Here is a 17,546-nt window from a genome sequence, read left to right on the forward strand (position 1 = left end):
AATAACCAGACCTGATACAGCATTTCATAAGGGATCGATATCTGAAGCTGTCAGACTTGCTGCTAAATGACTGTGGTCTTAAATGCAGTAGACAAGAAAAGTCAACTGACTTATGCACAGTACCTAAAAAGGTAGGTGTCTGCACCAATTGAATGTACAAAAGTGGTTTTATATACATAGAAAGCGTACTACTTTAATGTTTCAAATTTCATTTGTAAACATAAATATTTTTTTAAAAACATGCACTGTCATCATTCAGCAAAACATATTTGTATTAAAAATTAAATAACAGTAGTCAATACAATGTATTAAATAATAAGTAGTCATACTGCATTTTATTATGTTTACATTTAAATTGTGTTGCTTACAAATAGGTAAAACCAAGCAGTTTAAAGAATAGTAGCAAAGAACAAAAATTTGAGAGCTACATTGTGATCCTTCAGTCTTTTAATGTGTCATCAATTGATTCTTAAGCTAAATAAGACTCACAAGATTGACTCAAACAACCCAGGCTCATTCTCAAATGTACCGCTATATACATTTCTGGAGAGTGCCAAACATGTCCCAGGAGCTACGTTTTTTTTTTTTTTGGTAGTTTTTGATTTCGCAAATCCACCAGAGGTCAATGTGTATGCTTTTTCAGATCTCAAATTTCTCTCGCAAGTGCCATTCACTCCTTCTTTTCTCACGTAAATCCATCAGGGGCCGATGTCGACTGACTAAATGACTAACCGATTGACTGACTCACTATCCTCCTTCCTTAAACCAAACCAATAGCGTTTTCAAAAGCACTGATAGACCTGCCCACCCGCTTCTCTAAACCCAACAACAAGCAATCGAGAAAAGGAAATCCCTCACCTGATTTTTACTATGAGTCGCCTGATTTTACCACATTCTCACCCTGTTATTTACTTGTTTCTATTTTTTGGCTTCTGTTTTTGTCTTACACGCTTTCTGACACCATTCTTCACCACATTGTGGTCAACTCCTCTCTGCATCTCAAGTCTGCTGACGTACATGGCGAGCTACTGCGCAAACTGGTAACAGTGTTCATTTTAAAGACAAAATGCAGCCATACATACTTCTGACTACATAATTTGCGATCTTCAGAAATGTATACAGGACTATGTTTTCAGAATGAGCCTATGTTTAACTCATATGTGGCTATTGTTACACTAAATGACATTTTAGTGTGTCTTCAGTAAATCAAGGTAAAAATGTATGATATAACATTATACTGTTCTTTATTCATTCATTCATTCGTTTTCTTTTTGGCTTAGTCCCTTTATTAATCCGGGGTCGCCACAGTGGAATGAACCGCCAACTTATCCAGCACGTTTTAGGCAGCGGATGCCATTCCAGCTGCAACCCATCGCTGGGAAACATCCACCAACACACTCATTCACACTCACACACTACGGACAATTTAGCCTACCCAATTCACCTGTACCGCATGTCTTTGGACTGTGGGGGAGCACCCGGAGGAACCCAGAAGCAGAGCACCCGGAGGACACCCACGTGAACGCAGGGAAACCATGCAAACTCCACACAGAAATGCCAACGGACCCAGCCGAGGCTCGAACCAGCGACCTTCTTGCTGTGAAGCGACAGCACTACCTACTGTTCCACTGCGTTGCCATTATAATGTTCTATTTTATAATAATACTACTAATAATATCCATTTCACCCACTCATATGTGTAGTTTTTACAATATAGAGGACTTAATGTCCTACATAGAGACGGAACAGGGCTTTTATTGACAAAACCTTAACAGTAATGGCCATTTGTCTGCATATAGCTGCCAAGCTATAGCGGTAAAAGCTTAAGATGGCAATAACATTTCAACCAAGCCTCCTTGGCAAAACAAACCTCTAGAGGGCTAAAAGCAAGTCCCAGGGAAGGAATTTCAATGGCCGCCTAACCCTATTGTTCCCTGACCTTTATAAGTTGTTCTTTGCCAGGGGAATAACATTATTGCAACATTAAGAAACGCACACATTCATATAAAAACAATGTGGATGCGGTGCGACCAGCAGGTGGTCATTAACCGTCGAAGCTGCTTCCCCAACCACCCCAACACCCTCTTTCATGTCCACATACTCCCTGCAAACTATCAGCCGCATTCAAAACTCCACAGTTCCTCCCCCTGGACAACCCCCATCCCCACAACAACTCCCAGCGCACACCATTAGCCCTGTTCCCAAGAGACACTGAGTTAACTGTTTAAGTTTACGAGCATGTACACTTTCAAGACAATCAATCAGCTTGCCTGTTTTTATTCCCCGTTTTAGGTGCAACATGGAGGTCGTTGTTTCTCAAAGAACACATTTTTACCCGAGTGGCATTTAAGGATTGAAAGACCAAAAGGAAAACGGAAACAATGGGGTCAGCAACCGTAGTTCAGTTGACGAACACACACACACACCAGCAAAAACGCATCGACACACAGTCCAAACACACACACACATGCAGTCTAAACACACACTGTCTGATTAGCATTTCAATAGCATGACCCCCTTCCCCTCCAACAGATTACCACACAATCCAGCCAGGCTCTCTAGTCATTCATTCAACTTGTCATTCAAGGGCAGGTGTAACGTTTTAGAAAGACAGGCTGGATGTGAATTCCAGCACACCCAGAGCGCTTGTACTGTAGTAAAATGAGGCAAATCCAACAAATATAGTCACTATAGTTTCATTTGTTGAACTTGAACTCTGCACACTCGATTTGTGGTGTTATGAACCCAACCGTTGGGTTGAATTTTTAACCAAGTGCTTGGGTTTGTCCATATTCGACTGAGATTTTGATATTTTTTCACAGTATAAAGTGGTGCTGGGAGTTAAAAATGAGACAATCTGACCACTTAAGCACACTGCTGATTAAAGATATGCTCAGATTTCATAAAACATCTACAATCATGACTACTCTTATAAAAATAATACTACTCAAGACTATCAATCATTTATATAATCACTGTTCCAACTTATATACATTGTACTAAAAAGAAAAGGCATTTTTATATACATAAATAGCCTTTTAAGGTAACCCTGCTTGTTACAGTACAGAAATGAGGATCAGAGATCATTAAAGCACATGAACAATGGACTTGGCTGCAGCAAATGCTTGCACATGCTAGTTTTCTCATCTCATACCCCTCCGCTCAATACTGAAGATCCATCTCCTCCATCCTCTCTGTCCGTGCCGGTTAAGCCCTCGTCGGCTGAGGATGTCCAAGACTTGATGTCCGCGTCTCCCTCCAGGATCCCCACCCTCGCCACAGTCCAACAGGTGAAATATCAGTGTCCAGTGCTGTCAGATTTGAGCTCCCAGTACCTCAACCTATAGCTGGCTCTGCTCTAAACCACCTCGGTCCTCCTCGCACATGCACATACACACACACACTCAGTCACTCCAACCTGCAGCGAGCGATCATGCGGCCACACACAAACACATACAGACAGAGACGCTACTGATCTGGCAACAGTTGTTGGGTTTTTTTGGCCACTCCTCCCAGCAAATCACCTCCCATACTCCTGCCTGTCACATTCCCTCCCTCTCTCGCTCTGCCTCGTTCTCTAGGTTGTTGCTAGGAAACTATTCAGCTGAGCCGTCCCACCGGCGTGACATGGAGAGGAGCGTGAGTGTGTCCCTCGCAACACACACACACACAGTTATCTTTAAGCCTAACCTCAGCTGTGCTGGGTAATACGCACAATTATGCATAATTAACCTTCGCCTCATTTAAGTAACATCATAAAGAAAGCAAATAGATAAATAAGGTACAGATGAATCAAAGAATTAGTGGGGCTTGATCATGCAGTGGCCTGAAAATAAAAATCAGGCAGCAGTCTAATGATGCAGAAGAATGTTCTTATTAAGTCACAAGGCTGCCATTTTTTAAAATACCTCATGTAGAAGCTACAATATCTGTTATAACAAAAAAAGCTAAACAACGTAAAGCATCACGTCCAAGTAGAGGTACACTTTTGACACTTTAACTGCCCCACCAAGAAAAAAAATCGTATTTATAACTCTTAATGTCGCTAGTTAACACACTTTTTAATGGCATTTTTTTCAACATATGACCTAATTTTTAAAATATCAACCCCTACCAAATGGTAGATATATTGGTTTATGGTAAAAGTATCAGAGTTACTACATATACTATGAAAACTCTTAAAATATGAAGTGTAAGATCAATTTATTTAAAAACATAATCAAAATAAATCATTTTTTAATACTATATCATCTTTACTTTTTTTGAAATATGCCATAATATATTTCAGATTCTGATTTAACATGTTATCTTGATTTTGGATTTTATTTAAAAAAAAAAACAAGTGTAGTAGTGAAGCAGGATTATGTTTGCAGCAGGATTGTTTAAAAAATTAATTAATTCCTTTTCTTTTCGGCTTAGTCCATTTATTAATCAGGGGTCACCACAGCGGAATGAACCGTCAACTTACCCAGCATATGTTTTACGCAGCGAATGCCCTTGCAGCTGCAACCCACACAACATCCATACACTCTCATTCACTCCGGACAATTTACCTAACCCAAGTCACCTATAACATGTGTTTAAACTTGTGGGGGAATCTAGAGCAGCCAGAGGAAACCCACACGAACGCGAGGAGAACATGCAAACTCCACACAGAAATGCCAACTGACCCAGCAGGGGCTCGAACCAGAGACCTTCTTGCTGTGAGGCAATCATGCAACCCACTTATTCATTCTTTAAATTACGTTACCAGTCGCTATATAAGGGGGTTAATTTGCTACAAACATCCAAATAAATATTATGTTCATTCCTTCGATGAGTGGTAAAGTACATACACTTTTTTTAAACTGTGAAAGTGCTGGTGTATTAATTATTTAGTTTTGCATGTTATCAAAGCAGTTCATTAATAAATAGTTAAGCAAGTAATTTTTAGTTATGAATATTAGAATCAGAATCAGCAAAATGGTGGCGCAGTAGATAGCACGATTGCCTCATAACAAGAAGGTCGCTGATTCAAGCCCCGGCTGGGTCAGTTGGCATTTCTGTGTGGAGTTTGCATTTTTTCCCGTGTTCACCTAAGTTTGCTCTGTGGGTTTCCCCCACAGTCCAAAGACATATATACAGGTAAATTGGGTAAGCTAAATTGTCCGCAGTGTATGTGTGTGAATGTAAGAGCGTATGGGTGTTTCACAGAAATGGGTTGCAGCTGAATGGGCATCCGCTGCGTAAAACATCCTGTATAAGTTGGCGGCTCATTCCGCTGTAGCGACCCCTGATTAATAAAGGGAGTAAGCCGAAAAGAAAATGAATGAATGAATGAATCAGAATCAGAAAGAGCGTTATTACCAGGAATGTTCACATATTCGAGGAATTTGTTTTTGTGACAAAGCATCTACAGTGCAACAGAATGACAGAGACAGGACAAAAACTATATGATAAATATATTTTTAAAATAAAAGTAAGTAGTACGTGCAAATGTACAAACTGAAAAGTGTATGTACAGGAATATTACTATATACAATGTTATATGTGCAGCTGTTATGTGCAAATTGGCATGTAAAGTGTGTTGTTAAATAAACATTTGTATAGTGCTCAGCTTAAGTGAGTACATCCTATTTTGAAGATGAATATTTTGATCTATTTCTCAGTGAATATAGGCAATGTATTTTGGTGCATTTAAACAAAAGAGATTTATTAAACAGATACATTTATATAAAATCATATTTTAGTCACCAAACATATTTAGAAATTGAAAGATAATACAATTAACTTCAAGCAAAATATTGCAAAAATAATTAACATTTTTACATTAATTTACATAATATACACAATTTACAAAAATGTTTTGCTTCACTTGATTTTTTCTCTTTTGTAAATTTGTATTTAATTTTTTCCTATAACATGTACATTTGGCTGTACTAGTTTTTGGACTGTTACTGTAAGTTAATTTGTTAACTTTGGCTTCAGTACTGACTAAGCTAAGATATATGCACAAATATAATATTGTATAGCTCATGAGATGAATTGCCTGATGGAAGAAACTATTTCTGTGTCATATTGTTCTGGTGCACAGTGCTCTGTAGTGTCAGCCTTTATCCCTTTTGTTTTCATTACACATTGACATTAAAGTACAGAACACTTCATTTGACATTGTCTTTACAATCGTATTCAAATTTGTTTTTGGTGTCATAGAACAGAAGAGAGTCTTTCAATCCATGTGTAAATTTTCTGAGTTTTCTCAGACAACCAGGTCAGGCAAGGTATAATTTTTTTTAAACTTTCATTAAATCTGCCCACATATGGGCAACAAAGCACATTTAATGCATGGACATTCTTTCACGTTGCCCTATTACAGTTAGTCAGTAGTTTAGCAATAAAATTAAATTGGGAAATTAACCAGAGTTGGCTTTAATAACTAGAGTGGTGTTATGACTGATTTATGAAATATCTTAAGAGCTTCTTTAATTAGCACTTCTCATAAATTCACAGCAGCAGTGAGCTTTTGCTCAAGGCAAAGACGGGTAAAATAAAAATCTAATCAATGGTGGGAATTAACACAAGTACATTCACACTTCCACAGCTGTGACTGTGAAGTCTCGCATATGCCAAGCTCTGCATATGTGCGTGGTTTGAGATGCATGTTTATGCAGGTGTATAAAATGTCCATGTGTGTGTGAGAGAGAGAGAAAGGAGAAGAGCAATCCTCCTCCATTCCACCTCTCCGCTGTGTATCAGTCATGCCCCACTTTCCCATGATTCCCATGAGCTCAATGCAGCAACAGCAGCAGCGCCGGCTGTTAGTTTCAGTTTAGTTTTAGTACAAAAGCTTGAACCGGACCCACTTTCCACTCACACTCTTAGCTCTTTTTTGTTAGAGCTATAAAACCCCTGTATAACAACTCAAAACAGTCTGTCCACAACCTCTGTGATGCAGCAGGGATGCAGATATAATCCGAGCTTCATCTGAGAAGATGGAAGAAAGAGCAAGAGGGAGGGTGGAAACACTAGCGAGGATGCTTTTTTGATCAGGAGGGTGTTGGGTGTTGGCTGCAGACGAAGAGACGTTCACACACTGCTATTCGGCTCCTGATGCTGTTTACACACACAAAGCCAGTCTATTTCACACTGTTTTACAGGTTTAAAAAATACTGCCATGTGAGTCAGTTGTTATTTCAGGCAGGTGTGGTTGATCTCCACCTGCTTCCTAATGTCAGGTCTCAGAGGATGCACTTTTTGTAAAATAAATAAATAAACAAGTGTAATTTTGCCTCACTGTTGGAACTTAAAGGATAACTTTAGACCATTTTTATTTAAACAGCTTGAGTTTTAGAAATAAATGTGAGTGGTGCTTGACTGCATATGTAGCTGCTTTGATGGTGTGTGTGGGTGTCAAATGTGCAATTGCAAAGGTGTTCTGAGTGTTTTAGTCAGTCCCGATTTGCTTGCTTTGTGTGCTTTAGGCACTTTCACAGTGAACGTGATTAAAGAGCATGTAGCTGACTGTACAACATGATGACATTCTTGATTCAAAACAATAGATCCCTATGGAGTTAATTCATACCCCTGAAGCAAGTTGACAAGTTTGTTGATTTTTCCCCTGTCCCTCTGCTTTAAAATAGGTCATCCAGTTCAATTTGCGTTTTAGATTTCATGCCCGGAGCTACTGCAGTTGCACGGAGGAGCTAGACTGGTGGCGCTAAAGCACAGAAAGCTGTTTTGAAAACAGTGAAGATGCTGGAAAAAAGATAATTATAATGGATTAAATGTACACCCACTGGCCACTTTATTAGGTACACCTTTCCAACTGTTTGTTAATGCAAATTTCTAATCAGCCAATCACATGGCAGCAACTCAATGCTAGCATGTAGAAATGGTCAAGACGGTCTGCTGCAGTTCAAATCAAGCATCAGAATGGAGAAGAAAGATGATTTAGGTGACTTTGAACGTGGCATGGTTGTTGGTGCCAAACAGTCTGGTCTCAGTATTTCAGAAACTGCTGATCTACTGGGATTTTCACGCACAACCATCTCTAGGGTTTAAAGAGAATGGTCTGAAAAAAGAAAATATCCAGTGTGCGGCAGTTCTGTGGGCGCAAATGCCTTGTTCATGCCAGAGGTCAGAGGAGAATGGCCAGGCTGGTTCAAGCTGATAGAAAGGCAACAGTAACTCAAATAACCACTCTTTACAACCGAGGTATGCAGAAGATTATTTCTGAAAGCACAACACATCCAACCTTGAGGCGGATGGGCTACAACAGCAGAAGACCACACCGGGTGCCACTCCTGTCAGCTAAGAACAGGAAACTGTACTCAAATGGCGTCCACAGTCACCAGAGCTCAATCCAACAAAACACCTTTAGGATGTGGTGGAACAGGAGATTCACATCATGGATGTGCAGATGATAAATCTGCAGCAACTATGTAATGCTATCATGTCAATATGGACCAAACTATCTGAGGAATATCTCCAGAACCTTGTTGAATCTATGCCACGATGGATTAAGACAATGCAAAAGGGAGTCCAACCCATTACTAGTAAGCTGTACCTATTAAAATGGCCGGTGAGTGTATGCAAAGGTTTTGAAATCTTTGGTTTCTGAAAACGTTCAGATTAAAGGCAAAGCAACTAATAAAACATCTACCATGCACAAAAAACAGTTATGCAGTAGTAAATTGCAGAGTAAATTGGACCCAATGATACGTCATATGCATGTGTTGCAAGCATTGTCATAGGAAATCAGTCATTTTATATTCAGTGTGCAAATCAGTGAATTATCCAATGCTCACCTCAACCACTTCTAGTGGTTTCTCAGTGGTTTAGTTTTAAAGCTTTAAAGTTGGTGTTTCAGTTGAGCTTATGATCTGCTCGATTGTTTAGGTTACTAAAGAAATTCAAGCAGAAAAACTACATTACCCATGATGCTGTAGAGAAAATTACACCAATTGGAGAGTCGCAGTGAGCAAAGTGCACTAAAAAAAAACTTTAGCTCTGCCCACTTATCCGTTTCTCCTAGGCTTGTGTTCTAAATAAATTCACATAAAAAACTCACACGGAACAGCAAAAGTATTTAGAACTTATATGAAAGGGTTAAGCTCTGTGAAGTTAATTGAGTAGTTCTTCCTACACTGTAAAAATGCTGTGTACCACACAATTAAGCTAACTTAATTGTTTTCACAAATTTAAGTAAATTGAATATGAAACAATTAAGTTGTCCCCCAAAAACCTTAAGGGCCTACTCACACTATGCCATCCGTACCGTGCCCAGGCCCGTTTCCCGGATCGTTTGAGAAGTGTGAGTGCGCTGAATCGGGCTCAAGCACGGTTCACTTGGCCGGCCCTGGCCCGGTTGGAAGAGGTGTGCCTGAGCGCGGATCACTTGGGCTTTGGCGCGGTACGCTTGTGCAGGCCCGGATTAAGAACTCAGGGGCCCCTGGGCACATTGTCTTGTAAGGCCCCCTACCTGGCCGCACCCCTATAGTTGAACAATATAATAATTTTTAAATAAAATGATTCTATAATTTGTTGCACACATATTTAAATAAATGATATATAGTACATATGTATTTATAGTCTACAAAGATTTAACTTATTAAAGCATTATTTAACTTACTTAAAGCATTGAATAAAAATACTAATAAAACTATATATATATATATATATATATTACTGTCTCTCTCCTCCTCTCCCTGTATTTTCTCTACTCTTCTCGTGATGAAGACTTGATTATAAACCTAAAAGTATCCGAAATCACACACACTATACCTCTTCTCTCCCGTCTCTCTCCTCTTCTGGGCCTTTCTCTCTCTCCCTCTCTCTCTCTCTCTCTCTCCTTTTCTGTCTGTCTCTCACACGATGAATCCAGTCCGCGCTGCGCTGCCGTTAGCCTCCTCCGCCTGGTTAATAGCTACTCATCATTTAAAGTTACCATAACGTCTTCTTCTGTACCCTCATTCTCCTGATCATGGGTCTGTTTAAAGATGGTGTGTATGGAAAATGCCTCAATAAAGATGCCTCCTCTCCTCTTTCTCTTGCGTTTGCTAAATCCACTTGTTCACTCATTTTTGATCTATGACAAATACTAACGTTACACTACAGTCCGCTCAGTTTAGTGCGGGTATTACAAAACTGACGTTTCCGCGCTTGACCAATTACAGCATTCTGTTTAGTTAATGAAAAAAAGGCAGTTTAAATATACTAATAATATTAATATGTGATCGCGATTTTTTTTTTGCTCAGAGGAAATACAGTTGTCTGAGCAATATAGTTTTTTTGCAGAGAAAGAGGCACCTATAAAAAGGCTAAACATTATTAAATACCCACGAGGCACTTGTGACTTTATATCACATTTGCATTATTTTAAAAAAATGTTTCCTTCCTGTTAAAAATAAATATATTTCCAATCTGATATGTAATGGGGAGAAAAAAAAGTAGCACGAGTTTAGCTGATGGTGGATTCGAACCGAGTTTTTGATTAATAGCGTCAAAAGATGCTGTTGTGCGCCTTACAAGGTGCGCCACTGCGGCTGTTATGATTCACAGCTCTCTACTCATCTTGTCTCTATCAATGAGGCATCGATGGGCGTAAACCCTGAATAGCTTATTCCAACTAAATGCGCTATTTGCAATTAGCCAAAAAAGACACTCCGAAATTGTCTTTTTTTTTCTCCCCCCTCGCAGGGGCCCCTAGTGCGCACGGGCCCCTGGGCCTGTGCCCATAAGGCCCATTGGTTAATCCGGCCCTGCGCTTGTGTGTGAGCGCGAAACGCGCCAAAGCCCGAAACTGAAAGCGAGACGTGACTTTTAAGGGACTGTTTGATATGGATTTATTAATCATTCTTACTGTTCAGTGATCGCAAACTGCCGTAGTTTATTAAAGACGCAAACTCCTCACAGCACGCCAGCTGCGCGCCTTCAGCAAACCTCCTCATTCCTGCAGCACGAGAGCTTTAATTGTTTATGAGCGCCAAAAGTGACGGATCTGCCCGTTAAAATATCTGACTGCGTGTCACCGCATCCCTAAGGACTGTTTGGCGAAATATTTGACTGCATGTCACTGCATAACAAACGACTGAAAGGATATAACTAGAGAACTCTCCACTGTGCTGCTGAGTGAGAGCGTATGGCAAGCAGGGGCGCCTCCAAGGGGTGGCCAGGGGTGGCCACGGCCACCCCTCGGTAAACTCTGGCCACCCCTGTGGCCACCCCAATATAATTTTGCGGTTGACATTATTGATTTAAATGAACTTATAAATTCCCAATATTTAGATAAATAAATAAACACATATATAAATAAATAAAATGCAGTCACTAAATTATTGTTGGTGTTACTGACGTAGCTCTCCCCCTCTGGTTCAATGCTGGTGAAAGCAAACTGACGCATGCGCGCGGAAAACCATTCCCGCGCGCCTCACGCACTCCTGTGTGAATCCCGGTTGGTTGTTTGCATGCACGCCGACATAATAGGCACCGCTCATGCACCGTGAAACCGGAGTAACAGCCTTTTGTGCAGAAGTGTCGGCACGCAGCGAGTTTTGAAAGTCGTTTAAAGTTTATATAATATAATGATGATGATGATGATGATGATGATGATGTTACTTTCACTAAGCATGCCTTTAAAGCAGAAAGGAGGGATAATGAGTCAGGGAGGTAAGACTTTATAACATGATTTCTCAGCCATGATCTGGTCTAAGACCACAGATAATTCTATAATACATTTTGTGTATTCTTTAGAATTGTCATAATTAATTTTCATGCAAAAGGTTTCTTAAGTGATGTTGGCATATCACTCCAGTTGTTGTTTTCCAGTAATATTTAGGACTGATTTCTGTTATTTATTTAGAATAATAATTGTATATTAATATTAATTGTATTTATTTAGAATAAATATAAATAAACTGTTATATTTATTGAATAACAAATCTAACAATTCAAGAGAGGTGGGGGTGTATAGGGTGGTTCGCCCAGGGTGTCATTTAAACTAGAACCACCACTACCCTCCCCGATCGTCGTTGACAGCACACACACCTTCAATAGACAGCAATGGCTATTTAATATTTACCTTAAGCTACAGTATATCAATAGAAGAAGCTGCATTAATAAAAGGGTTCAAAAAGCAATATGGATAAATAATATTATTAGGTATAGTGAGTGTGTATATAGTAATGCCTTTTGTTCAGTTTGTTCATTTGTTTGGGTAATTAATAAACTCATTATTCTTTCATTCATTTTCTTTTCGGCTTAGTCCCTTTATTAATCCAGGGTCACCACAGCAGAATGAACCGCCAACTTATCTAGCACATTTTTACACAGCGGATGCCCTTCCAGCTGCAACCCATCACTGGGAATAATAAACTCATTAATTTTCATTAATTTTAGACATGGCATATCTCGTATGATGTACAATAAAGGCACGTAAAAAAAGAAGTCATTTATACAGTGTATGAAAAGTGTTTTTAAACTAAACATAGATTTTTATTTGGTTTGCACATGTACTTGCTGAATTATTTCAAAGAATAAATTGCAATATTTCAAGTAGAATTAATTAAATGAATAAAACTACATTATTTCATTTACCAGAAACAAAAATATAACATTACACTGAATTAATTTTTTTTTTTGTGTGTGCCACCCCAAGATTTGGTGCGGCCTCTTCTGGCCACCCCTAAGAAAATTTTCTGGGGGCGCCACTGATGGCAAGCCGTTTTAACATTTAAACCTTGTTCTGACTATCCATAAATATATTTAGAGATATAATTATATATTTTGACAAGTCATAATTATAATTCGACTTGTCAGAATGACAATTAGAGATATCTGCAATTACAATTGTACTAGTACAAAATCAGATTGGAGATATCTGCAAATATATTATGACTAGTCATATTCCTCCATTGACTTCCATTGAAAAATATGACTAGTTGACTAGTCAATACAGTCTCTAACTGAGTTATGACTAGTCAAAAATCCAATTCAAGATATCTACAACTGTAATTCGACTATTAGTAAATTAATTAGAGATATCTTACACATATATTTGTAAATATCTCTAAATATTACGAATTAAAGACATCTCCAAATGTATGACTAGTAAAAACTCAGTTAGAGATATCTCTAATTACAATTGTGACTAGTCAAAACTCATTTAGAGATATTTGCAAATATTTTTCAATGGAAGTCAATGGAGGAATATGACTAATCATAATATATTTGCAGATATCTCCAATCTGATTTCGTACTAGTACAATTGCAATTGCAGATATCTCTAATTGTTATTCTGACTAGTCGAATTATAATTATGACTAGTCAAAATATAATTAGAGATATCTCTAAATATATTTATGGAGTCAGAACAAAGATTTAAATGCTAAAAAGGCTTGCCATAGAGAGCGCTTCTGAACAGCGCAGCAGCGATGACGTAAGCGTGCCGAGGCCCGATATGGTGTGAGCGCGGGCCGTCGGGGGAGACGGGAGGGGGGACAAGCGTGCTTTGGCCCGGTTCGAGGCAACTGTACCTAGTGTGAGTACGGCCTAAGATTTGTGTTTGTTTCAATTGATTTTTAGCAGCAAAAGTGATTTTTTGAGTGTACTTTCTAAAATAATATTTTGCATGTATATGCATATTTTGCAGTAGACAGATGATGTTTAGACAGAAGAAGAAAAAAAAGTTGTTTCTTTGTCATTTTAAGTTTGATTGTGCCATTCTCAATGCTCTTTCTTTGCTTCCAAAGTTTGTGTAATTTGCCTCGTAGCTGGTTGATCTGGCTTATTAAAAGCTTTAGCAAAGTGGAAAAAAATCTTTGTTAAAAAATTCTTTCAGATCGAGCCCTACTGAAAAAGCAGGCAGGCACTAATAGAGTTTATAAGAATTTTTATACTAGATCCATGGTGTTCAATCTAACACTAATAATAAAGCATAGAGAGCTAGTATATCAGTTAGTATAAGATCAAAGATTGACATAAGACAGAAAACATTTAGGCTGTTAATTGAAACAGCTCTTCTGCATTAAAACAGTGTAACGTTTGAGTGACTACTTCAGGCTTTCATTTAGAAAATAAGGCCTCCTGCTTTGTGAGCATATGAGCTTAGCTTTTATCTCTTCTAACTTCCTATTTCCTTTTTCCTACCCTTATTGTGATCGACAACTGGTAGATTAGGAGTACTGGAATGTGGGGAAAGACGAGGAGACTAGAGAATAGGAGCATGGGGGCTTCACACATCACTTTCCAATCAGACCCAATGAGCCAAAAAGAAGAGGAATCAGGCATAACATGCATAAACCGGACAACAGCAAATTGACCATCTGTTGAAGAAACAATCAAAACAAATGTCAACATCCCTCAAGCTAAAGATGCTCAAGCGCAACTTCAAACGCCAATGGTGTAAGGCAGAAAGCATTGAAAAATGAAGGGAGAGAGCAAGAGGCAGACAGAAGAGCAGGAGGGAACACAGTGAACACAGGCTTGGCAGTTTGGTCACAGTGTGAATACAAATGACTGTATTCCTCTATCATCCAAGACCAGGGGTCTCAAATGGTGGATTGCAATGAAGAAATGGTTTGTTTTAGCAGGCTCAAAGACAGCAAAACAATGCTATCTAGGAAATATAAGGCAATTAATGTAATAAGTGTGCAACACAACTAAGGTACAAGGAAACATGACACAGATTACATATGGTAAACTGCAACTGCAATACAGATAAACTATCTGTTTACACCGTTCACATTTCTAAAACTGGTTTAAACTGCATTTAAGAAAATATTTGCAAATAATTTCTAAATACTGTTAGCTAAAGCTTTTAAAAACATTTTAAATAAACAAATTACATATACTTAATATTAGTGTTGGAGAAAAGAAATTTATTTTCATTACTTTTGTGAAAATTTTGTGACATGTTTAGACTAACAACAGATTAATCAATCTTTTCTATTGTATTATAAAACATCTTGACCAGACAAACTTCCTCTTTTTTACAGTGCTGCATACTTTTTAGAAGAACTGCTGACAAGTGGAAAAGCAGAATAAGAATAAATTGGGGGTGGGGGCCTTTGTTCCAGAACTAAAGTCTAGACATGTCACAAGTTGTCATGATGCTTGTAGAAGTTGTGAAATATATTAAGATTCATGTAATTGTTCAGTTCTGGTACGCAGAGAAAGGTTGCAGAAAGAGGAAGTAATGTCCAGGGGTTACAAAGAGCCAAGGGACGGCAGAATGACTGATGACGTGAAACCAAAACTCCACCTGTTAAGATCAGTTGTGTATATATGCTGGAGTCAGGAAATGTATGTTAGTTTCGAAACTCTTGAATGTAATTATTGTATTGCATTGGGGTAACGTAACCCAGAGCTCTGTCATCGAACTATTCATTTGTTTCTAATAAATTACTAATATTTTTGGCATTGAAGAAAAAAACTCTCCAGACCTTTTCTTATTGAACACGCATGGAATTGGCTTGATATTCCAACATTAGATGACACCTTTTTCGTAAATTACTAAAAGTACTAGTTGAATTAAAATTTGAGTAATAAATGTTTTAAATAATGACTACCGTTTTTTTATATAGCTTTTAATAATTTTCTTTAGTTTGTTTTTATTTATTTAGTTAATTTTAATTTAGTTGCTAGAACCCAATTCAAACAAACTATCATAAATATCATGAATGATACTTACATAATAAAAATAAGGTCATTTTGTTTGTTGCTTTACACTGAATAATTTGTTTTGTTTGATTTGTGTGTTCAAAGTCAAAGACGTGTCCTGAAGAAAACTAATTGAGAACCACTAGTTAATTTCAACCAAACAGTTCCCTCCTGGCAGCTAAAAACACACTAAATACAAATCAGCAAAAATAAAGATCAACAGAGCTCCTAATGATGCTCCTCTGAGGTTTCATGTCTTTATTAGTGTGTTTAAAACATAAGTGCTCAAAATAACAATCAAATGGCCATAACATTAACACTGGAACAGCTAGAAGAAAAGCACTAAGGTGCTCACAACTCACGAATTTTACATCCATGAAACTTTTAATTACACACAAAGTTCTTCACTGTCGAAATAAAGACGCCAGGAAGGACCAAAAAGGTATTTTTAAATTGATACCAAAGACAACCATTTTGGGTTCTCCAGGATGCAAAACAATTTTCAGAATTTAAAAACAAACAAGAATATTTAGTCAAATGCAAAGATCCAATAGATGTTAGAGGTTCTTCATGGAACCATAAATAATAATTATAATAATAATAATAATAATAATAATAATAATAAAGTTTTGTATACTAAGAAATAATGGATGTAAACCCAAAATGCCCAAAAATGAGTTTGAAACACAAGCATAAATGAAAAATACTCATGGGTAAATTATAAGCATTGTAAAATATGAAGCAAGACAAGCCAGGATTCTGTTTTTTTTATGTTAGTATATAGCATAACCAAAAAATGGGCTTCTATTATAATCTGACCTTGAATCAAACGACATTGTCAAATGTGATGGCACTTTTGCCAATAATTTGTGGTTTTCTTTTATTTGCCACACATGTGATGTGATTTCTCTCTGTTCTGACAGACCACATCATCTCTTTCTGTTCCACAATCATTTCATGTGTCTTTTATATGTTTCTCAAGTGGCTCCAAACATGCATATCTTTTATTCTGTGGAATCTCACTGACTTTCATTATAACGACAAAAAACAGACTTTTTTTTCTAGCAAACCCCATGAATTTTGACCTTGTCTGAACGTTTTTTGGTCCCCATAAGAAAAGCGTCTCATATATCACACAGTTTGAAAAGAGCAGATTGTTTCCTATGAGGGTTTAGGGGTAGGGGACAGAATGTACAGTTTGTAAAGTATACAAATTTGTAGATTTTTACAATTGTGGGAGATCCCCATAAAGACTGCTGTACATGTGTGTGGGTGTGTGCATCGGGTAAAGATCACTCGTGATCAGGGTTTGAACTCAGAGAGATGTTTCTTCTGAATGACTGCTGCTGAATGATTGCTGAGGCAGAGCACTAATGAGCCTGTCACATTGATTACACTGATGGATTACCACAGAGAGAGACTGAGAGCTGGTGTTGTTGAGGGACTTGTCATTTTTGAATTCCTTTTGCTAGAGATATTGTTAAACTGTCTTTCATTCACAGTGTCAGTTTTAAGTCAGTGTCTAGTTATATTTTGCATTATTGTACTGGAAGACAAATCTTTGGCTGGTAGATAGATAGAGTCTTTACTGCTGGCAATAGAAAGGGTAAGGCTGAATGTCCTTGGCTGTCATTGAGGCAGAGAGGCTGGATAAAGCAGAAACATGCTCTAGATAGAGACGTCTCTGTGGAGAATACTCTGGTTCTGCTCTATTGTCTGTTTCTAAACCCACCAGTGCACACAGAAGAACTCAAATAAAGCGTTTTTGTTACTTATTAGTATATACAACACAAACAAAAGTTTAGGGTTGGTAATATTCATTCATTCATTTTCTTTTGGCTTATCTTACTCTTTATTTATCAGGAATCTCCACAGCGGAATCAACATGTTTTAAACAGGGGAAGCCCTTT

At 38.0% G+C, this 17,546-nt stretch overlaps 1 protein-coding gene across 6 annotated transcripts in view; it reads right to left on the minus strand.

Moving 5' to 3' along the window:
• rab11fip4a (RAB11 family interacting protein 4 (class II) a) overlaps positions 1 to 17,546 on the minus strand; it is a 95,835-nt gene that overhangs the window by 35,493 nt on the left and 42,796 nt on the right. For 3 of the 6 annotated variants that reach the window (XR_015479713.1, XR_015479712.1, XM_087242482.1), the window contains exon 1: positions 3,155 to 3,461. The gene's annotated coding sequence lies outside the window, so the exon portion shown is untranslated. 6 annotated transcript variants of the gene reach the window in all.

The sequence above is a fragment of the Danio rerio genome, chromosome 3, assembly GCF_052040795.2.
Source record: "Danio rerio strain M-AB ecotype USA chromosome 3, GRCz13ab, whole genome shotgun sequence".
In the NCBI taxonomy this organism is placed as follows: domain Eukaryota; kingdom Metazoa; phylum Chordata; class Actinopteri; order Cypriniformes; family Danionidae; genus Danio; species Danio rerio.